The sequence below is a fragment of the Triticum urartu genome, unplaced genomic scaffold (genome assembly GCF_003073215.2).
Source record: "Triticum urartu cultivar G1812 unplaced genomic scaffold, Tu2.1 TuUngrouped_contig_8043, whole genome shotgun sequence".
Classification (NCBI taxonomy): Eukaryota; Viridiplantae; Streptophyta; class Magnoliopsida; order Poales; family Poaceae; genus Triticum; species Triticum urartu.
Window position 1 is genome coordinate 227 of NW_024118950.1, and position 8,011 is coordinate 8,237.

The window sequence follows — 8,011 nt, forward strand, 5'->3', positions numbered from 1 at the left end:
ACGAGGCCTTTTCGGTCCCTCGGTTAACCGTTGGAGCATCAAACGAAGTCCAAATGGTACGAAACTTGACAGGCGGTCTACCAGTAGTAAACCAAGGCCGCTTGGCAAGTCTCGGTCCAATCCGGAAATGTTTAATCCCGACATAGAAAGAAAGGTAGAAATGACCACCGGAGGAGAACGAAGCGCCGGAATGCAAAACGGACAACGGGGAAAATGCTCGAATGCATGAGATGAACACGTATGCAAATGCAATGCACATGATGACATGATATGAGATGCATGACAACGATAACAACACACGGAGACAAAAACCCGAACCCGAGAAAATAAAATAATTTAAGGCCGGAAACGGCAAGAGTTGGAGTACATATTGGGTAAATCATATCCGGGGTGTTACACCAGTACCAGTTTCTGTTTTTTTGCCTATTTTAGGGTTTCGCAGAAAAGGAAAATCAAACGGAGTCCAATTGACTTGAAACTTCATGGAACTTATTTTTGGAAGAAAAGAAGCCCAGAAGACTTGGAGTGCACGTCAGGGGATCTACGAGGAGGCCACGAGGCAGGGGGCGCGCCCACCCTCCTGGACGTGCCCTCCACCCTCGTGACCCCCTTGACGTACTTCTTCCGCCTATATATCTCCATCTTTACCTACTAATAAACCAGCGACTGCTTCTGGCCGTACGTCGTCGGCCTTTTTGCAAAAAAGTCCCCCTGTTTCTGAGAAATTAACCCGCAGTCCTACTTAAGTGTATCTGAGAAAACACTTCATTCTTACAAAAAGGACCCCGCACTTTTTTGTATTCAACCCGTGATCCTGTTGGGGTGGCTCTGAGATAACGTTGCAAAAATACCCCGGTGTAGAACGAGCGGCTGGGGCGGCGGCTGCTCGATGGAGAACGAAGGCGACGGCTGGAGCTCACGGGGGTCGGATCCGGGACCGGCAGGGCCTGGGGACGCCGATTCAGAGGTGGGAGGATGGGTCGCAAGTGAAGAGAGGGAGGTGAGGAAGAGAAGAAGGAAGAAAGGAGGGGAGGGCAGGAGCTCGCCGGAGACGGGCGACGGCGGACGGACGGCCGCGGGAGACGGAGGGATCCAGAGCCGCCCGTTCGGGCGACACCAATCAGGCCACGGGTGGAGTACGAACGAGGACTTGACCACTAGGTATTCCATTCATCTCCCCTCTTTTCCTACCTCCCCTCAATCTGCCCCTCCCCCCATCCATCCAGCGCCGCCGTTGTTTCAGCACCCGCTCGCCAGGCACTGCCGTGCGGAGCCACCTTCCCAGCGCGCCGCCCCGCCTGCCCACGTCGGAAGGCTCCCCACCCCCACCACGCGCCAGTTCGGCCCCACTGCCCATAGCACTACTGCAGAACCTTTTCAAATCGAAGCTCAGAGCATGCGAACCTCTCTCTGTACTGGTGGTCATGGACGGATGTTTCTGCTCCTCTCCCTCACAAGCTACCCCTCTCTCTATCTCTTATATATGGATGGACAACTGCATTCTTCCCAAATAAATATGTGCCCCTTTTCTTGAGATTGCGCCCACAACATGTTTGATGTTATGCTTATAAAGAGTTGAACTTCATTTTTTTCCCAGGTTTTTCTTTAATGTATGAGGCCTGGTGTAATTTGTTTTCAAAGTGAACATACTGCACATGCCAATGCATCTAGGAAAATTAAGTTATTTTTTTCGAACAAACTGGATGCATAAATTTTGGATATGAACATTGAATAGGTGCTGAAATGTTATGCTAATAATAGTTTCCAACTTGCATTTTAGCAGAACTACAAAACTATAGAAATATATCAAAACTATTATAACTCAATCAATTTGAAGTTTTTAATTATGTGTACTGAAAATGGATTTGGTGTCCACGACATGTGGAGTTAAGGTCAAGTTAGCTTATGTGCTGATGTTCTTCTCCTATAACATGATGCACCCTTGACTTACTTTTTTAGATGCTCTCACGCAGACACACAAAAATGACAACCAGTAGGCGCTTTCGGACACCCGACAGATTGACAGCACAGAAGCAAAGATATCCAATACGAGGCCATGATGCCCAGCAGAGACGTAGCAACAAAGGTGATAAACTCTGGTCTTTTTGGTACAATAAGTTTTTCTTCAGACAGAGAGGCTCTAATTTTGGTCGATTGATCGGCTCAAGTTACGCGCACATATATGCCTAGGCCCTTCTTCTGGATGCTCTGCATCCTCTCTCAGTAATGCACTTTGTTATTTGTTGATCATTTATGGATAGATATTGCCTATTGGATAATGGCACTGAAAACATCATACCAAACAGCATTGGCAACATTGAGAAATTGAGAAAGCTTCTTCTCTGTTTGAGTTGAAATTAAGAAACCACACATAGAGCAATGCCGTCTTCATCATGCTGCAACTATACAGCTCAGGGTGGCCAAACTCGAAAAGTTGATGCAAAATTTAGTTATGATTCCTTTGTACTGTCTACAATATTATAAATAAAATATTGCTACTAAATATCTACGAGTGATGATGCATGCAAACAATTTCTTAGAGATAGGCTGTTTACAATCATGCACAATGCAGATCTGTTAATTTTTAATTTTGAAATAATGGATATGTTCTATTAGCTTGAGCAGTTGACAGGACGCCTTTTTTTGTTTTTCATGATTGCAGAAGCTCAAGTACTTGAGCCATTTAGAAAAAAAAACACTAAAACTACTTGCGAATCCAGTGCATCTTTATCAAGATAAATAATATTATAGGTGTTGCCATCTATGATCATTTCCCTATTCATACTCTGCAACTCCACTTGAAAAGGGCATGAAGTCAAGAAAAAGGCTGCGAGCTTCTGATGGATAATAAATCTCATGGTCAGACCATGGGTACATTGGGGTCAGAGCGCCTCAAGACAATTAGTTGCTAACTAAAAATGGCAAGAACCTCAGTTGAAGGACCTTACTCTGATTCACAACCACAATAGCACAGTAGATAACTTGGTAGTTTCATGTTTAACAACTTCTACTTTGATACTTTTTCGACAGCTTGATGGAAAAGCTCGACAGAATAACATGGTTACAACTAACAGTCTGACGGCCTAAATCAAGTATGTTCCTTCTTCCCCTGCCTGATTAATATACACCAGCTCTATGATCTATCTCAAATATTTTCAATCACTGAAAAGTATCTACCCAAATATAAATCAAGTATGTAGTTTTGTAGTGGAATCTCTAAAAAGACATATTTAGAAACAGAGGGAGTACAATCAAGGAGTTGTGATCAAGCTGCGGCGGCGGTCGCCTGACCATCGACGATGAGTGCCTCGGGGATGCCCCAGCTTTCATGTATGTGATGGCTTGCCAACAAATTTTCTTGTCATGGTAACGTTTATTTAAGATCGCAATGTTCTAGCCCCAAAATAGAAGCTAGCCATCGGATATGTTTGCACTGGTTACTACAGGATGCAAGAGGCACATAAGTTCTCAAATGATTTCATGGCATCCGTACAAGCGATGAAGGAGGGAATTTTTAATGTATAAAGGCATACAAACTTGACCTAAATAAGTGCCCTTGTGTTTCTGTTATATTTTCCTATGGCTGCGATATTGTAACTTAAATTAAATAGTGTTGTGTTTGTCTCAGCTCTCTTCATGCAAATTGCTGCTATACCTATATGTTCCTCTCAGTACTGCTAATGGAATGGCATTTCAATTCATATACAACAAGTGCAATTACATCTTGTGAAATATCAGTTTTTAGTTATATTCTGTGTAGTCCAGCAAAATGCAGTTAGAATCTCTCATAATTCAGCTAATGGAGATGTTATATTTTTGTTCTGTGGTTAAATGCAGTCACAGTCTGTCAAAATCAAGATAAATGAAGTCACATGTATGGCCAAATTATTGCTTCAGGTACTGTACAAAGTGCACTTCACATGCATGACACAAGGATCGACCAGGACAACACTTTACAGAACCCTGCAACACAACCACTGACAGTAACGTAGTTCTCAATGAACACCTGAGGTTACATAACTAACACATCAACAGGATTGAATCCGTTGTCAGTATAGAAAATGTTGGCTCGGATGTTATGTGCACAACCTGTGAGATGGTTGTTGTTTGGATAGAGAATCAGCTCCATGAAAACAAAACAAAGGAGCTGATATTGCAATAGGTTAACCAGGTTACTTTGTGATTTGCCTTGCCCTTTACCATTCTCTGATGCAATGTAATTCGTGAAAGAAAGGTAACAGGTGACAATACTTTTGCCTTTTATTCCAGCTGTGTGAACATTTACGGAGCCCGAACGGGGAGTCCACAGTCAGCTGCTGTGAGACCTCGAAAATGCGGGTTCTTTTTTCGTTGCTTACAGCGAGAGCCGTTGTTGTGGATGAGAACAACCACCATGGATCCCTCGCTCCAAGTCATGGTCCAAGTTGCTGAATGTCCACAAGAAAATTTATCTGTAAGCAACGCTACAACCCCATCTGTCTCTCATACAATATTCTATGTTTTGCAAGTTTGTGTTGCCCACCTATTTGTTAATATGCTTCTCAAGGTCTAAAAATACTCTCTCTATCTGTCTCTCTTTCTCTGTCATCCATCATGCTCTGTTTTGCAAACTGTGCTAGCCACTTATTTGTTAATATGCTTCTCAAGTTCTAAACATATTTTGTCAGATTTCTCACACATTGTACAAGGATTATAGTGAATAAATTTTAAAAGAGCGGAATCACATATCAAAAAGTCCAATTCATAGAGGCAATGACCTACTGAATGTTGGTAATAATGATGCTATTATTTTTTAGAATAAACTCGAACTACAGGAACCATATAGTAGTGGTGAAAAAATGGATAGTGATAAACAACTTTTGTATTTTTCTTATTCGGATTAAAGGGACCTCATTCCCAGAGCTACTTGACGAAAAATAAAATGTGTGCATGCGCCAATGAAGTCCAGAAATTAATCCTCATGTGTGTCCAATATTTTGTCTGAGAAGTCCGAATGTTCAGTGTTGGTAAAGTATACCTCCCGCTGATAGAACAGCGGAAAGATCGTTTCGTTGATGGCGAGTTTGCCCTGATACTGATATCTAGCGCGCGTTGGTAGTGTCATGCTGCCTGGTCGGCGCTGCAACTACACAGCTAAGCAGGAGGTAGGTGAGATGAGGCGAGCCTGAGATCTGGAGCATCCAGTAATAGTGTTGATTTTTGTGTGTGTTTGTTTTTTCTGGTAGTGACACCTATGAAGAAAGTTAGGCGAGCAAGAACATGTGGTTGTGGTGCTTCGTCTCCTTGCCTACAGTTTATATCTTAAGCTTCCCTTGCTATGTGTAATATGGCTAGGTAAAATCTGCATATGACAAGAGACGTATATCCATGCATAAGCAATTGACGTTACTTGCCAACCAATTGATGTTTGCAAACTCATCCTAATAGTAACTTCTGTCTCAATCTTAATTGTTCAAGAATCAACATTTGCACATTTAAGTGTATTCATTGGTCATTTTTTAATATGTCCTTGCAGATTAGTTGCTGAAAAACAACCCAGCCACCTACATTTGGCTGGACCATATATGTTTGATTAATGTTTAATGAAACGGCCCATGTTCCAGCAGATCCTTGCATTTTGTGGCATCTACAATGCTAGGAACTGCATCCCGAGGGGCATTAGAGACAGCGGCGGCATTGGAGCAGGTGCATCATGCGATTTGGTTGAGACGCACATATCACTATCTTGTTTCTGATGGTGTGTCTACACTGGCTACTACATGCTGCTCTCCAATCTATACACAACAAAGAAACAGTACTCTGAAGCAGGTTTGTTGAAGAACAAGGTCAAGAGCAGGAAGATGATGAAAACACCAGGATGTACTCTAATTGAGATAGGTGAAAAACAACATCTCTTCGTGGCTGACATACTTCATGTTTTAGTTTGATATTACTGTATGGTTTAGTTCATGAGTCCACAGGTTAAGTTCATGGCTCATGTTTATTCTCCGGTGTATTTGGCAAGTCTCACTTATTAATTAGTAGTATCGCTCTACATCATGGCCACACCACGTGATATGAGCTTAGTTTTTTCATACTGAACACTTAACTGGATTAAAACTATAAGTGGGTTTCTGACTATTTGTCGGTAGATCAAAGGTGATGGCTCTCAGTGGTAAAACCAACATGCATCAGGTTCTTAAGACATCACTAAATTTCTTATAAAATGTGTTTTGCTTATTCACAACACTTGTAGCTAATGTAGCTAACTGAAGATCGAAAGATCCAATCAACCAATGTATCTAACTGAAGCAAAATCACTCATCATGCCAGTAGGCTAATGTGGCCAGAAATTAGATAAGAGAGGAATGTTAGCAACTCATCAACATTGAAAGCACACAAAATGTTTCAGTTTTTAGGCCACTACTTTGTTTTGAAGAGCTATTTATGTGAGCTTTTTCTGTAGCATAGGACTACAGTTTTTCGGATAACATTCATCCACCACAAAAAATAGTACATGTACATATATTGTTTTTCTATATATATGTTCATGTACTATATTTCAATTGGGGATTCCCGCCTCCCGCAGCCCTGCCGCCGTGTCCTGGCCCTGCCATTGTCGTCCTGCTCTTGATCGGATCGGGTGGGCCGCTGCTCGATCTGCAGCCCAAAGAAAGTGTCGAACCGTTTTTTTCTTAACTCACCGAGGATTGTGGGTTGAATACCAAAAATACATTGTCTTTTCTGTAAAATTGCCTCTTCATGTACGCATCCATCTCCTTCAATAGCAAGACGGATGGTCTCTGGTGTTGCACATCCACCTGCCGCTTTTTTCAATGGTTTTCACGACGGATGGCTGTTGAGCCCATCTCAAGTGAATAGCTGGATACCATGTTGTTGGGCCATCATTTATCCCTAACAAAATTGAAGTTTTTTCTTTGATAGGACAACATAGTTCTATAGATTATATTCATCATAATTACTTGCAAGTTCTCAAGAAATATTTGTTTTGCTACTATAAAAAAGATGACTAGACTGACTTAAGGGTATAGCTTGTAATGTGACGTTAGTTGTTGAATTAGTTGTTTCATGCTATTTGAAATGTTTTCCGTAACACATTGGATAGTATACTTTCACACGTCACATATTTCAATATATGAAGTGCCGCGTACCGGCGTGTGGAGCAGGTTTTGCAAAATTTTCCCGTTGCAACGCACCGGCATATGTACCAGTATACCCTAAAAACATCCGAGAGCACAATAGATCGGGAGTTCCGCCGCCAGAAGCCTCCGTAGCCACCGAAAGTCACCCCGTTCCGGCACCCTGCCGGAGGGGCAATCCCTCTCCGGTGGCCATCTTCATCATCCCGGTGCTCTCCATGACAAGGAGGGAGTAGTTCTCCCTCGGGGCTGAGGGTATGTACCAGTAGCTATGTGTTTGATCTCTCTCTCATGTTCTTGATTTGGCACGATCTTGATGTATCGCGAGCTTTGTTGTTATAGTTGGATTTTATATTTCTCCTCCCCATCTACTCTCTTGTAATGAATTGAGTTCCCCCTTTGAAGTTATCTTATTGGATCGAGTCTTTAAAGATTTGAGAACACTTGATGTATGTCTTGCCGTGCGTACCTGTGGTGACAATGGGATATCACGTGATTCACTTGGTGTATGTTTTTGTGATCAACTTGCGGGTTCCGCCCATGAACCTATGCATAAGGGTTGGCACATGTTTTAGTCGTGATTCTCTGGTAGAAACTTTGGGGCACTCTTTGAGGTCCTATGTGTTGGTTGAATAGATGAATCTGGGGTTGTGTGATGCATATCGTATAATCATACCCACGAATACTTGAGGTGACATTAGGTTTTTGGTTGATTTGTGTCTTAAGGTGTTATTCTAGTACGAACTCTAGGGTTGTTTGTGACACTTATAGGAATAGCCCAACGGATTGATTGGAAAGAATAACTTTGAGGTGGTTTCGTACCCTACCATAATCTCTTCGTTTGTTCTCCGCTATTAGTGACTTTGGAGTGA

General features: G+C 42.3%; 1 long non-coding RNA gene across 10 annotated transcripts; it reads left to right on the top strand.

Moving 5' to 3' along the window:
• The first annotated feature begins 816 nt into the window (after positions 1-816).
• LOC125531760 lies at positions 817-6,137 on the top strand. Of its 10 annotated transcripts, none has more exons than XR_007293504.1 (5): positions 817-1,161; positions 1,974-2,086; positions 3,031-4,171; positions 4,270-4,453; positions 5,516-6,137. It is a non-coding gene; the product is annotated as an uncharacterized LOC125531760 (long non-coding RNA). The 10 variants fall into 10 exon arrangements; XR_007293507.1 differs by having other exon boundaries at positions 3,031-3,092; positions 3,201-4,453; XR_007293506.1 differs by having other exon boundaries at positions 818-1,161; positions 5,607-6,137.
• Positions 6,138-8,011: the final 1,874 nt, after the last annotated feature.